This window comes from Felis catus, chromosome B1 (genome assembly GCF_018350175.1).
Source record: "Felis catus isolate Fca126 chromosome B1, F.catus_Fca126_mat1.0, whole genome shotgun sequence".
NCBI classification, from domain to species: domain Eukaryota; kingdom Metazoa; phylum Chordata; class Mammalia; order Carnivora; family Felidae; genus Felis; species Felis catus.
The window spans coordinates 126022797-126036036 of NC_058371.1; the positions used below are offsets into that span (position 1 = coordinate 126022797).

General features: G+C 36.8%; 1 protein-coding gene across 13 annotated transcripts in view; it reads right to left on the reverse strand.

Annotated features, from left to right (window-relative positions):
- Positions 1–13240, reverse strand: part of BMPR1B (bone morphogenetic protein receptor type 1B) — a 419833-nt gene that overhangs the window by 161477 nt on the left and 245116 nt on the right. For all 13 annotated transcript variants that reach the window (XM_023252925.2, XM_045056071.1, XM_045056075.1 and 10 more), the window contains one exon: positions 3790–3884. The gene's annotated coding sequence lies outside the window, so the exon portion shown is untranslated. The remainder of the gene's footprint in view (positions 1–3789; positions 3885–13240) is intronic.

Below are 13240 nucleotides of genomic sequence, written 5' to 3' on the forward strand. Positions count from 1 at the left end.
GCAAATTAAAAGGCTTCCAAACTTTCCTATGAAAATATCAATCTTATTTTCATTCCTGAGACAGATACAATTCAAGGTTAAACAAACAAAAGAGTCCCATGTGATGTGTGGAAGAGGTTTGTGAGATTTCAACGCAGTAAAAACTTAAAACTGCCTGTTGAGTATACTAAGAAGTGAAAATCAAAATAAGAAAAGTTGTGAATTACTCTAAATTGTGCATAAAACTCTGTATTTGTTTCGATAATACCAAATATTTCACACACAAAGTAAGTTTTCTATCTATGGTGGAGAAGTAAAATACAAAGACAAAATAAATTCTATTTCTGTTGAGTATCGAAAGTAAAAGAAACAGCTGCTATTTCTCTATTACTTTTTTAAACATTGACATCCTTTTCTTTCAACATTTCTATTTTGAGGAGCAAATTCTTCTGTCTGAAATGGAATATCACCCTTCAGTTTTGAAACTTTTTAAGCCACTATTTTCTGTTATTTCCTTAAATCCCTAACTATCTCTACAACAGAAGATAAAAGTAGGGAAGTATACCTTTATCAGTCATACTGGGAGCCATTCCACTCTGTAATTTTCCAGGGTCCATGAGGATGGACCCAACCTCTCCAAATATTCTCTCTGGGCCTTTTGGAAGGCATAACACTGCCTTCAGTTTGCTAGGGCATAATTTAACTTATCACGCAAGTAAGAGCAGCAATTAGCTGATTTTGTTGACAGATTTCATCAAATTCAACAGTATCTTTGAGCTATATATCCTGAATTTGTATGTGCTAACCAATATGATTTTGAACTTTATTATTCAAATATAACTCTATGGGTCCAACAGGTATCTACTTGCTGGATAAACACACATGCACACATTATTGTGATGGTGCACTGAGAGAAACAAAATAACCTTTTAACACATTGTTATTCTTTAAAAAGCATTTATCATTTACTTGAGGGGTTTTTCTTCAATGCTGTCCATCAAAGTTGTGAAATACATTAAAATAAGAAGTCTATAAAGAAAAGTGGGCTTAAAATAAATACAATAAAGGTTTTCTTTGGTTCAAGTTCTTGAGTGTCTATCGAATGCTATGTCTTAGAGGAACACGAAAGAATAAAGTTTAAAACTTGGCTACGAGTTTACAACTTCATGTGCAAAAAAGAAGCACAAAACGTTCTATAAGGCTTTGGGAAGTTCTGTGACAGAGGTCTATACAAGAGGCCAAAGAAGCTGACAGTGGACCACCAGCAAGGTGCCTGGAGCTGAAAGGCAAAGACCAGGAAGAAGGTTTTCAAGATAGAAACAACATAAACAGCCTCAGAAAGGAGCAAAATAGTACAGATTGTTTTGAGAAAGACACAATGTTCAATATTGCTGGAGCATGAAACAGAGGGAAGGGAAAGACTCATGGGTGAGCAAGAGAGTCCGAAAAACAACCCAGAGAGAATAGCAGAAGATCAAGACAGAATAAAAGTAGCAGGTAGATCAAGAAGAGAGTCTTTGTGCCAAGAAGACTGTATTGAGCAATAGAGAGCCAAGGATGAAAGGGCTTTAGTAGGAAGTAAAGTGTTCACTGGGGTGGGAGATTGATCCTTCTAAGGGTAATGTAGCAGATAGACTGGTAGTAAAGGAGGTTAATAGTAATCTTTCAAATAAATTCACTAATCTTACTTCAACAGACGGTTAACACATGATATGAAAGGTCTTACAGTCTTTCTTTATAATATGCCTATATTTAAAATGTTGTTTACAAATATGATAAATAACCAGTATCAGGATTGACATTAAAGCCAAAATTAATATTGAGAAGGTATTTCAAGTCTTAAAGTACTCAATTAGGCTTCAACCAAAATATATTCCATTTTAGACACTGTCAACCAATGTCACAATTTTTCTATTTGCTTTCTTGGTTAAAAGGACGATTTTCTTTGGTTTCTTTTTATTGTGCTAATTTTATTTGGCTTGTTTTCTGCCCAAAGTTTCTACAGGGTACTTCAGAACAAAATACTAAAAGGAATTAAAATAAAACCAGTAAAAAAAATACTGTAAGAAAGTAATATCATGTATTTACACAATATATAAAGTGAAAAAATAAAAGATATTGAATAAAGAACTGAAATTACAATCTTGATCATAAGATACTGCCCAAAGGCAGTAGCAAAGAAAATTTTAATTGAAAAATGCCCACTCTAGATCAACAGTGGTTGCATTTTCAAAATAAACATACTGTGTCCAAACAGAAATCAAACCCATTAATCAAACCCATCAAGGCAGAACTTGAAAAGGACATAGGAAAAGCTTAATTCAGAGACTAAAACAAGCATTAAATGAATGTTATAATACAGTTTAAATTTAGATATGAGATTACCCTTAAAATATTTCTGAATTCAGAGAACTGATTTTGAAACATTCTGCATTACTTTGGAAATTATAGGAGATTCAATAAAAGTAATATTCCACAATGACTGGCCTCATCTTAAAAGAGATTTACTTTACATTTAGACCTTTTCCACCTGCTGTTCTGGATGTGGTTTATTCTATGTTAGAATTAGCTGGTTCCTGAATATCAGCCCTAACACAAAATCTGTGCCAGAGTATTAGTTTGTCCTTCTATCTCGTTTGGCCTATAGTTTCAGCCCTGCAAGAAAATTTAGTTTTATCTTTGTTTTGAACTTAAATATGTAACACAGAAAACCCTTTGGAGCTATAATCAGCATCTATAACCTAACCTAAAAATTTTAAATATCATGCTAATGCTTATAGTCCCATAATTTAAAAACCAACGACAGGGAAGCTTTCACTAGGTCAGTAGATAAGCTTCCCCTAGTTAATGCCATACTTGCAGTGAAGCAACATATTTATTTTCCATGCCCTGTGTAGTAGACATAAAACATACAAGTTTATAAATTGCATGGGTGTTCTAAATCAAAATAATAGAAAACAATTTATTTCTGTCCTCTTGAGCACCACTGCCCTTAATGTTAATCTGGGATACACAACACAATGACAAATAAATGAACATCCCACGGCACTCTGAACACACGGAGAAACGTGTCAAAGTGCTTAAACGTGCTGAAAGGAAAACAAACTACCAGTGTGTAGCAAAACATGTTAATTTAATGACTTTAATAGGGAAACACTTTTTTGTAAGGAACCAACTAACAAGTCGACTGGACAGATAAACCCCGCCAAACACGGAGTCTTTTGCATCTTGGATTAAGAAGGCTGTTCTCAACTTTTCATCATTCCCTGTTCTCTCTGCTCCCAACGGTGGTCCTCAATTCACTTTTTTGCACTGTCATATGGACGTGGGCTTGCTTTTAGAAAGGACCCATGTTGTTCGTTCACATTCACCGATGATACACTGACACGTCTACTTCTGCACATGTTCGTGTAAGTTTTTCCTCTATTCCATCTCTAGACCACTCATCACGATAAACTCACTCACAGTCCTGTTTTAATGCTGATACGAAAGCAAACAGGACTTAACCAATCAGAAGACTTCAAGTTTGGCAGAACGAGGAAACAGAAACTTGCTGATAGGACACGACATGAGATCAGCGGTGGAGAACCTTTCCCACCACCCCCGTACTTGCGTGTATTCTGATCATCCACAGCCTCCTTAAGGGCCATACACAAAACTGCACCGCCACTGAGAACATTCTTAAGCAGCTGGCAGCCCCTCCTTACTGGCTTTAGCATGACACACAGCCCTTTGCCTAGTGATGCAGGGCAGCCAACAGGGAGACGGAGTTTACGAGTCAAAGCGAGACTGAACTGGCTAATTACTTACCTCCTCACTTATGGCAGGCTTGCTCCTTTAACTTTTTGTTTCCTCTCTTGTCATTGCTCAGCGGTGAAGGGTTGTGATTCAGCAAAAGTCTGAACCTGACAGTTAAAAAGAATCCTTTTAGGAAAAAATACTGGAAGTGAATGTCCCCCCCCCCCACCCACCCACTGTAGTCTTTCTTCCCCTGCCCTCCGTGTGCGTGTTTCTCTCTCGCTTTCTCTCTCTGCAAGGCAACTACGTAGTGGTCTATAAATATTGACCCTGACACTTGCTCAGTACGTTAGCTGCTCATGGCACAGGTCTGTGTTACTGAACACCGTGGTAATACTCCAGCAAAGTTCTCAGCTGCTCAGACAAAGCTGTGGATTGGCTCACTACCCGGCAACCCTGTGCCTGCCTGGAAATACCAGTTTGCTGCCAGCTTTACAGATGCTATGGGCCTTTCCTGAGGCCCAAATCAGGCACAGAAGGGCAATTATGAGGTTCGTCTGAAGAAACAGTTTTCCTCAAGCAGGTGAAGAAAGCGGGGAGGGAGAGCTGGGTGAAGTGAAAGACAAGAAAGGAAATACTGCCTTTGTTGTGGCCAAACAACATCACCTCGACCCCTTCATAAAACTTACACCGAAATGTCATTTAATCAAGCTTTATGAAACTGAATTACTACATACTATGAACGACCAAAACACAGGAAAGCATTTTTTAATTGTTTTTAATATTGCTTCTTATTGAGTAAGGCTGCTGTGATGGAGTAATTAGTCACAAAAAAATGTTTCAACACAGGTAAGTTCACTTCCAGAATGATAAAAATGCACTGGAAACCATCATTTTAATCAGATTGAATAATATATCTGGTGAAAGAAGCGAAATATAATCTGAAAATTATATGACTCAACGTATTATATTAACTACCCTTAAATGTTCAATCATGACAACTTGAATTATTTTACTTTATTTTTATAGATTAAGGACAAAATCGAAGCCATGACACTACATAGTTTGCAGGTGATATGAATGAGGTCAGCATTATCTATCTATATCACACATAATGTCCACAGTATGAACAATTAGAAACTAAAGTCCGTATTTTCTATTCTTCTTGCCTAGAATAATTATATGTTTGCTTTACTGCAAGTTTGTTTCTTGAGTAAATCAAGAGAAAAGAAAATTTTAGAAATAATCTGGTCACTGACTCATCTTACGGATGAGAAAACCGACCCCCCACGCTGGTTAACTTATCCATGGTCACATGACAAGTTTGCCGCAGGGCCAAAACCAGAGTCCTTGTCTTACTGCTCCTAAGCTGTGCTCCTTCTATTACAAGAGTGACTGTTAAACTCATTTTTATGTTCAAAATCCTATCTTCATGTGAAGTTTTACTGAAAACCTTATCAGGAAGGGCAAATATTAAACCAGAAAAATAACCAGCATGAAATAAAAATGACCTTTTACAATTTGACTCCCCGCAAAAAGTTATGTGCAAGAATTAACTTTGTAACGACTGAAATCCACCTCTGTTTCATCCAATAATTAGTATTTGCCCAGTAAATTAACTTATTCTCAGGAGAGGTACATAGCTAGCTGTTGGGGAGGCAAAGATAAAACACAGTTCCTACTCTCAAGGACCTTACAGTCCAAGTTCAGGGAAAAACAAGCTAATGACAAAACAGTGCGTTTGTGACGATGAAGACCAGTAGAGGTGGTGAGGGGTACTGGAGCATGTGCACCTCATCCCACGTGAAGATTGAAAATGTATTTATTTGTTTATTAAGCCAACCATGTATGCATTCAAAAACCATTCTTCCTGTGCCCAGCTGGGACCTCAGAGAGCCTTCAGTCTCCAGTCTGGGCTGGGGAATGTGGTGGGATAGATGGAGGGATGGGGGCTAGGAGAGTATAGAGAGGAGAAACAACAGTTTTGTCTGAGCAGGAGGCATTGGTTGTCGTCTCCTGGGCAGACGGATGTCACTTCCACGGGGGGGCGTTCAATGGGAGATTTCACAATCAAGGTCTCTGCATATTATAGCAGGGGTAGGAGGCAATGAAGCAAAGACAGAAAGAATAACACGATAAAGACAAAGAGGCAGGAAAAAACATGATCCAGAACTTCAAGTAGTCTTTCTGGCTGGAGCACACAAGGTGAAACAGGAAATGGTTAATTTTTTTTAAAAGGATGAGAAGGATAAGAGCAATGAAAAGTTTTATACACCAGGTTTAAAACCTTGGGTTTTATACATCGTGCTAGCAGTCTTCAACTGTTTTTGCTTACAGACCTTTAAAAGACTTTTAAACTATGGAACTACTCACACATTAGCAAGTTAACATGAACAATTTTTCATCTGTGCTGATATAGGTCCATGCAGAGAATTTAATTTCAACTCTGGTGAAATACGGACATTTTAAAGTAAAAGTTATAAGTATATTAAATGGAATATAAATCCATAGTAATTTAATGAAATCATTATCCATTTAAATAATAAACATAAAATCTTCTAACAGCTGAAAATTTTACATTACTGTTTCATTTTTTTTACTTTTATTTCAATTCACCACCACATAGAATTTTTATGCGATATATTTTATAATTAAAAGTCTTTTATTGTTTACTCTATCATACTTCTCTGTGAGAAAAATTTAAGGCATTAACTGAAATTTTAAAATTGTTAAGTTTTCTATGACACCAGGGCAATGCATCACAGTAAGGGTTGGGATAGATGAAAGTGTGACTTTAAGAGAAAGACTGTTATGAAGAAACCACTGCTCTTAGCCAGATCAATATCAATAAAGAGTTTATGTACAAGCTGAAAATCTGGACAATGACTCCATCAAAACCATATATTAAAATGTTAAGTGAAGGAAACTGGTCTGAAAAGGCTATATACTGTGTGATTCCAACCATATGACACTACTCTGGACAAGGCAAAAACTACAGAGACAATAAAAAGATCAGTGGTCACCAGAAGTTTGGGGTGGGTGCAGGATGAGTCAATGAAGCACAGGAGATTTCAGGGCAGTGAAACCATTCCGGACGACATGTGACAGTAGATGCATGGCCTTATGCACTTGACAAAACCCATAAAACTGTACAACACAAAGACAAAGCCCTAATAAAAACTGTGGACTTTAGTTTAAATCTCTTCCCTTGTCTTCCTGAAAGCCACGTGTTCTAGAAAAAGTACTATTATTTATTAAGCAATTACCATCAGTAGGGGGGCTTAGAAATATTAACTTTAACACTTAAAAACAACCCTAATAGATGAGTATGCTTTTGCCTTTTTTTTGAGATAAAGAACATGAGTTATTAAGTGGATGGTCTGAAGTCATCTAACTAATAGATAGATCTGGGATTCAGCCCAAATCTGTCTGACCAGACTCCAGTACCACATACTGCCTTTATATCAGTCACTTGAAAACTGGGTAGACACTGCCCAGGTCAGGCAAGGAAGCGGACTAAGCAGGACCTTCAGAAAGTCAGAAAGGAATGAAAGAATTGTATGCTGCATTTCTCTCAAGGAACTGCTAGATATTGAGTATTATAGGGTAGCAAAAAGAAGAGATTAACAAAGTAATCAGTGGAAGTCAATGGAGAAAATTAAAATAACTGTTATGTGCTATTAAGAAGAACTTAAAGGGTTTTATCTTCAATTTGGTGGGTAAGGAACACATGAAGAATTAAGGATGAGAAGACTCAATACGGACAAAGTATTCTTCCCAACTTTACAGATTCCATGCAACCCCAATCAGGACGTTATTTTGTAGATATGGCCAACCCAATATTAAAGTTTATATGGAGAGGCAAAAAACCCAGAATAGTCAACACCAACATTGAAGGAGAACAAAGTTGGAGGGCTGACACTACCCACTATCAAGACTTACTATAAAGGTACCGTAATCAAGACAACGTACTGTTAGAGAAAGAACAGACAAACAGATCGATGGAAAAAAATAGAAAACCCAGAAACAGACTCACACAAATATAGTCAACTGATCTTTGACAGAGGGACAAAGTCAATAAATGTGGCAAAGACACTTTTTTCTTTTCTTTTTTTTTAATATGAAATTTATTGTCAAATTGATTTCCATACAACACCCAGTGCTTATCCCAACAGGTGCCCTCCTCAATACCCATCACCCACCCTCCCCTCCCTCCCTCCCTCCCTCCCACCCTCCATCAACCCTCAGTTTGTTCTCAGTTTTTAAGAGTCTCTTATGTTTTGGCTCCCTCCCTCTCTAACCTTTTTTTTTCCTTCCCCTCCCCCATGGTCTTCTGTTACGTTTCTCAGGATCCACATAAGAGTGAAAACATATGGTATCTGTCTTTCTCTGTATGATTTATTTCAACAAATAGCGCTAGAACAATTGGACATCCATGTGCCAAAAAAAAAAAAAAAAAGAATCAAGACAAAAGCCTTATACCCACCACAAAAATTACCTCAGACCTAAATGTTAATGCAAAATTATAAAATTCATAGAACATAACATAGGAGAAAATCTAGATTACTTTGGGTATGTCAGGGACTTTTAGACATAACACCAGAAGTACAGTCCATGAAAAAAATAACCCATAAACTGGATTTCATTAAAATTAACAACTCTCTGGAGTGCCTGAGTGGCTCAGTCGGTTAAACATCTGACTCTTGGTTTCGGCCCAGATCATGATCTCATAGTTTCATGAGTTTGGGCCTCGCATCAGGCTCTGTGTTGAGGGTGCAGAGCCTGCATGGGATTCTCCCTCTCCCTCTCTTTCTGCCCCTCCCCTGATTATGCTGTCTCTGTCTCTCTCAAAATAAATAAATAAACTAAAAATTTTTTTCTAATAAATAAAATTGAATAAAATTAATAACTCTACAGAAGACAATGTCAAGACAATGGAAGATAAGCCATAGGCTAGGAGAAAATATTTTCAACACACATCTAATAAAGGATTGTTAACCAAAGTTTACAAAAACTCCAAAATTCAGCAATAGGAAAATAAACACATTTTTAAAAATAGCCCAAAGACCATAACAGATACCTCACTGAAGAAGACACACAGTTTGCAAAAAAACACATAAAAAAGATGTTCCACGCTGTATGTCATCAAGGAGATGCAAATTAAAACAACAATCAGATACCACTATACATCTATTAGAATGCTGCAAGATCTGGAACACTGACAACACCAAATGCTAATGAGGATGCAGAACAAAAGGAACTTTCATTCATTGCTGGTGAGAATGCAAAATGGCAAAGCCACTTTGGCAGACAGTTTGGTGGCTTCTTATAAAACTAAACATACTCTTATCACAACACCCAGCAATCCCACTTATTGGTATTCACCAACAAGAGTTAAAAATGTCCACACAAAAATCTTCACAGGATGTTTTTGGAGATTTATAATCACCAAAACTTGGAAAAAATCAGGATGTCCTTCAGTAGACAAGTAAATAAACTGTGGTATATCCAGACAAAGGAACACTATTCAGTGATAAAGAGAAGTGACCTATCAAGCCATGTAAAGACAAAAAGGAACCTTAAAAGCGTATTACTACATATTTCCACCCATATGACATTCTGGAGAAGGCCAAACTCTGGAGATAGAAAAATCTGCATGGGGGGGGGGGGAGGTGGGGTGGAGGAAGGATGAATAGGTGAAGCGCAAAGGATTTTTAGGGGAAAAAAACCTCCGTATGACTTTATACTAGTGGATACATGTCATTATACATGTGTTGTTAAGTCCAACACCAAGACCAAACTATAAACTACAGACTTTGGTAATTATGATATGTCAATGTAGATTCATCAGTTTAACAAAGGACCAATCTGGTGGGGACTTGATAATGGGCAAAGTTATACATGCACAGAGGCAGAGGGTATATGGAAAAATCTCTGTTCCTTCCATTTTGCAATGAACCTTATTCTGCTATTAAAAAGCCAAGTCCTGAAAAAGTCAAAGGTGGCTCCTCTCTCAGGGAGTTGGGTCTTTGTCAAGGCAGAGGTTACAGAAGGAACAGGGAGCTAAGAAAAGAAGATGCATTTAGTCTTTGAACATGATGAACTGTGTTATAGCCAAGTGAATACAGTCAGTAAGCACTTAAATATATTAATCTATAATATAGGAAAGATGAAGATTGCAGCAATTCAGTAACCTTCTATTCATGTTTTCCTGCTTGAAACTTTTTTTCACCATTAACCTATTCTCAACACAGAAGCCAAAGCAGTCACTTAAAGATATCAGAGGTGCCTGAGTGGCCCAGTCAGTTGAGCATCCGACTTTGGCTCAGGTCATGATCCCGTGGTTTGTGGGTTCGAGCCCTGTGTTGGGCTCTGTGCTAACAGCTCAGAGCTCAAAGCCTGGAGGCTGCTTTGGATTCTGTGTCTCCCTCTCTCTCTGCCCCTCCCCCACTCATGCTCTGTCTCTCTCTCTCGCTGTCAAAAATAAACATTAAAAAAATTTTTTAAAAAATCATATAATACTAGTCTTCCATTGAAAACAGAATAAAAGTCCAAGTTCTTATAATGATCCATAAATCCCTACTTGATCAGCCTCTCATTCGGTCTCTGACAACACTGACTACAGTCCCCCTCGTTTTCTCAGCTCCAGCCACTTGTTCCCCTATTATTCCTTAAATGTACCTGACAAGTTTGCCCTTGGTGTCCTCCTATTTGCTGTTCCCACCCTGGTATGTTCTTGCAAACAGCTTCATGGCGAACACCTCCTTCACATCTCTTTTCAAATGGCACCCTCTCAGTGAAGCCTACTACCACCATACTATTTAACACTGCAAACTTCCTTATTATTTGTCACTGCCTGTTTCTTCCCAACAGAATTTAAGTTCAATAACATAGATTTCATGTGCCTAAAATGAATCTCACACAGAATAAATGCACAGTAAATAGGCATTATATAAATAAATAAAACATAAATCTGTGAGACATATACCAACATAAGTGGCTCCTGAAGTCAGTAATAGTAAGTAACCCCAAACCAACATTTAAAAGGCAGGTCAAGGGGTGCCTGGGTGGCGCAGTCGGTTAAGTGTCCGACTTCAGCCAGGTCACGATCTCGCGGTCCGTGAGTTCGAGCTCCACATCAGGCTCGGGGCTGATGGCTCAGAGCCTGGAGCCTGCTTCCGATTCTGTGTCTTCCTCTCTCTCTGCCCCTTCCCAAGTCATGCTCTGTCTCTCAAAAATAAATAAAAACATTACCAAAAAATTTTTTTTAAATAAATAAAAGGTAGATCAAGGAAGAGAAGTCCATGAAGCTTGTAAAACAATGATGAATGTAAATAGAACAATAGAAAATGAGAAAAAGGGTGATGAGGATGAAGTAGTAGAGAGGGAGTGGCTGACAATGTCACCTGCCATGGGAAGATCAAATATGAAGGGATTGAAAGAGCCTATTACACACAACATTCAGAAAGTACTCTGATACTAAAGATCTCTGAATGGTACATCCTCAAAGGGTGAATTTTATGGTGTATGAATTATATTTCAGCAAAGCAGGCATGAAAAAAAAAAGAGAGTACTATGGCTGAGCTATCTCCATTGGAGGCAGAAGGTAAGCAAGGGAGGTGAGACATGAAATAGAAACTCTCTTTCAAAAATCTGGCCATTAAGAAAAGAAAGATGAGGGTGATGATTTAACACCACAAACAACTCGTTACGGCATGAAAGTGGGTGTTTTGAAGTCAAGCTGACTTGAATTTTCGTCTTTCTCAAGTTACATTGTAAGTTATGCAACTTTAGAATCCTCATTAATAAAATGAGTTTAAAATTAGTACCTGTGTGACTGGATATCAGTATTTCATTTCTCTGCCTCGCAGAACAATATTTCATTGCACAGATACACATTTTACTTATCTATTCATCAGCTGGTGAACATTTGCACTGTTTCCACTTTTGAGTTATTATGAATAATGCTATGAACTTTCATGCATAAGCTTCCGCATAAACATATGTTTTCATTATCCTTGGATAAATACCTAGAAGTGAAATTTCTAAGTAATGTGGTAATTTTATATCTAACATTTTAAAGAACTGTCAAATTGTTTTCCAAAGTGGTTACACCATTTTATATCCCCAACAGCAATGGTGAGGGTTCCAATTATCTGGTTTTTTTATTACAGTAATACTTGTAAATATAAAGCAGAATCTCATTGTGATTTTAATTTGTATTTCCCTAATGACTACTAATTGAGTATCTTTTCTTGTGCTTATTGGCTTTTTGGATATTTACTCTTTACTTCCAGTAAATATAATTTCAGAAAACACTAGGACCAAATAAAACTTAAAACTTATTTTCAAGTGCTCAGCAAAGTTGTACCTGGCACAGGCATAACAAGTAACTTATTAGCTAAAGAAATGAATATTCTAATAAACAAATGAAAGATTAGGAATTAAAAATACTTGATTTAGTGGTATATCATTTCAATTTTCAAATAACTTAGTTTGAATTCCTATACAGTCTAATAGGATTTTCAGTGAAGAAAAGCAACTTTTTAAAAAATGCAATTACAAAGCAAATGTACTAATCCTCTGTTTAGTATTATGATAAATACCTACAGTAATATTTTTAGTTTGGTCATAATAATGTACTCCATCAGATCAATAATAAAGTACTCCATCAGAAACTGGACTTATAATCCAATCATATTAATGCTTTAATTTCATGCTTCTTTGAAGACAGAGGTAAAAAGCAAAAAATTGATTAAGTAGCAAATGACTTAAAAGTATGTGTTGATAAGCTTAATCAAATATAAATACTACAAATATATCCAACACTATAAAGAATGAGACACTTCTCAGGGACAAATGTCTACAAGGAAAATATTAGTAATCCAAGCTTGTTGTCATTTTTCAAAAAGACCTGTGGGAATATGTGCCTTTCAATGTAAACGACTCTGGAGAAAGGAAATTGACTCTACATTGTGCCTAGTGAGTAGCTAAGGATGGGCTGTTTTCTCCTTTATAGGCCTTACTGTGAGTCCCATCACACAGAGTCACTTACGTTTAACTCTAAGGTTCTTTGTTCCCAAGTAATAAATACTTTAGGTCCCCAGGAGCCCACAGGAAAGTCACACAACCTACTAAACTACTAACCCTACAACCAAGTCTACTAACCTTTACTACTGCTAGTTTAAGTACTTATCTATCATTAGTTCTGAGAAGTATTGACTGCACAATTAATAAACAGATCATTTGTTCTTTTCAACTAGAACACTGTTGTATATAAATTGCAAAGAAGCAAACTAAACAAGGAAACCACAGCAAAGAATGCATGTCCTTTTTAACTTTCATTTGGTATCACACCAACCAGTGCCCAACTAAACTAAAACATTTTATCACTTATAAATAGAAATTGTTTAGAAATTCATAGTGTATAGAACGCATATAACCAGAGTAAATAATAAAGCTCAATTATATTTCATAAAATAAGGTAATAACAAAGAGCTGAAAAGCATCAGGGATATAAACT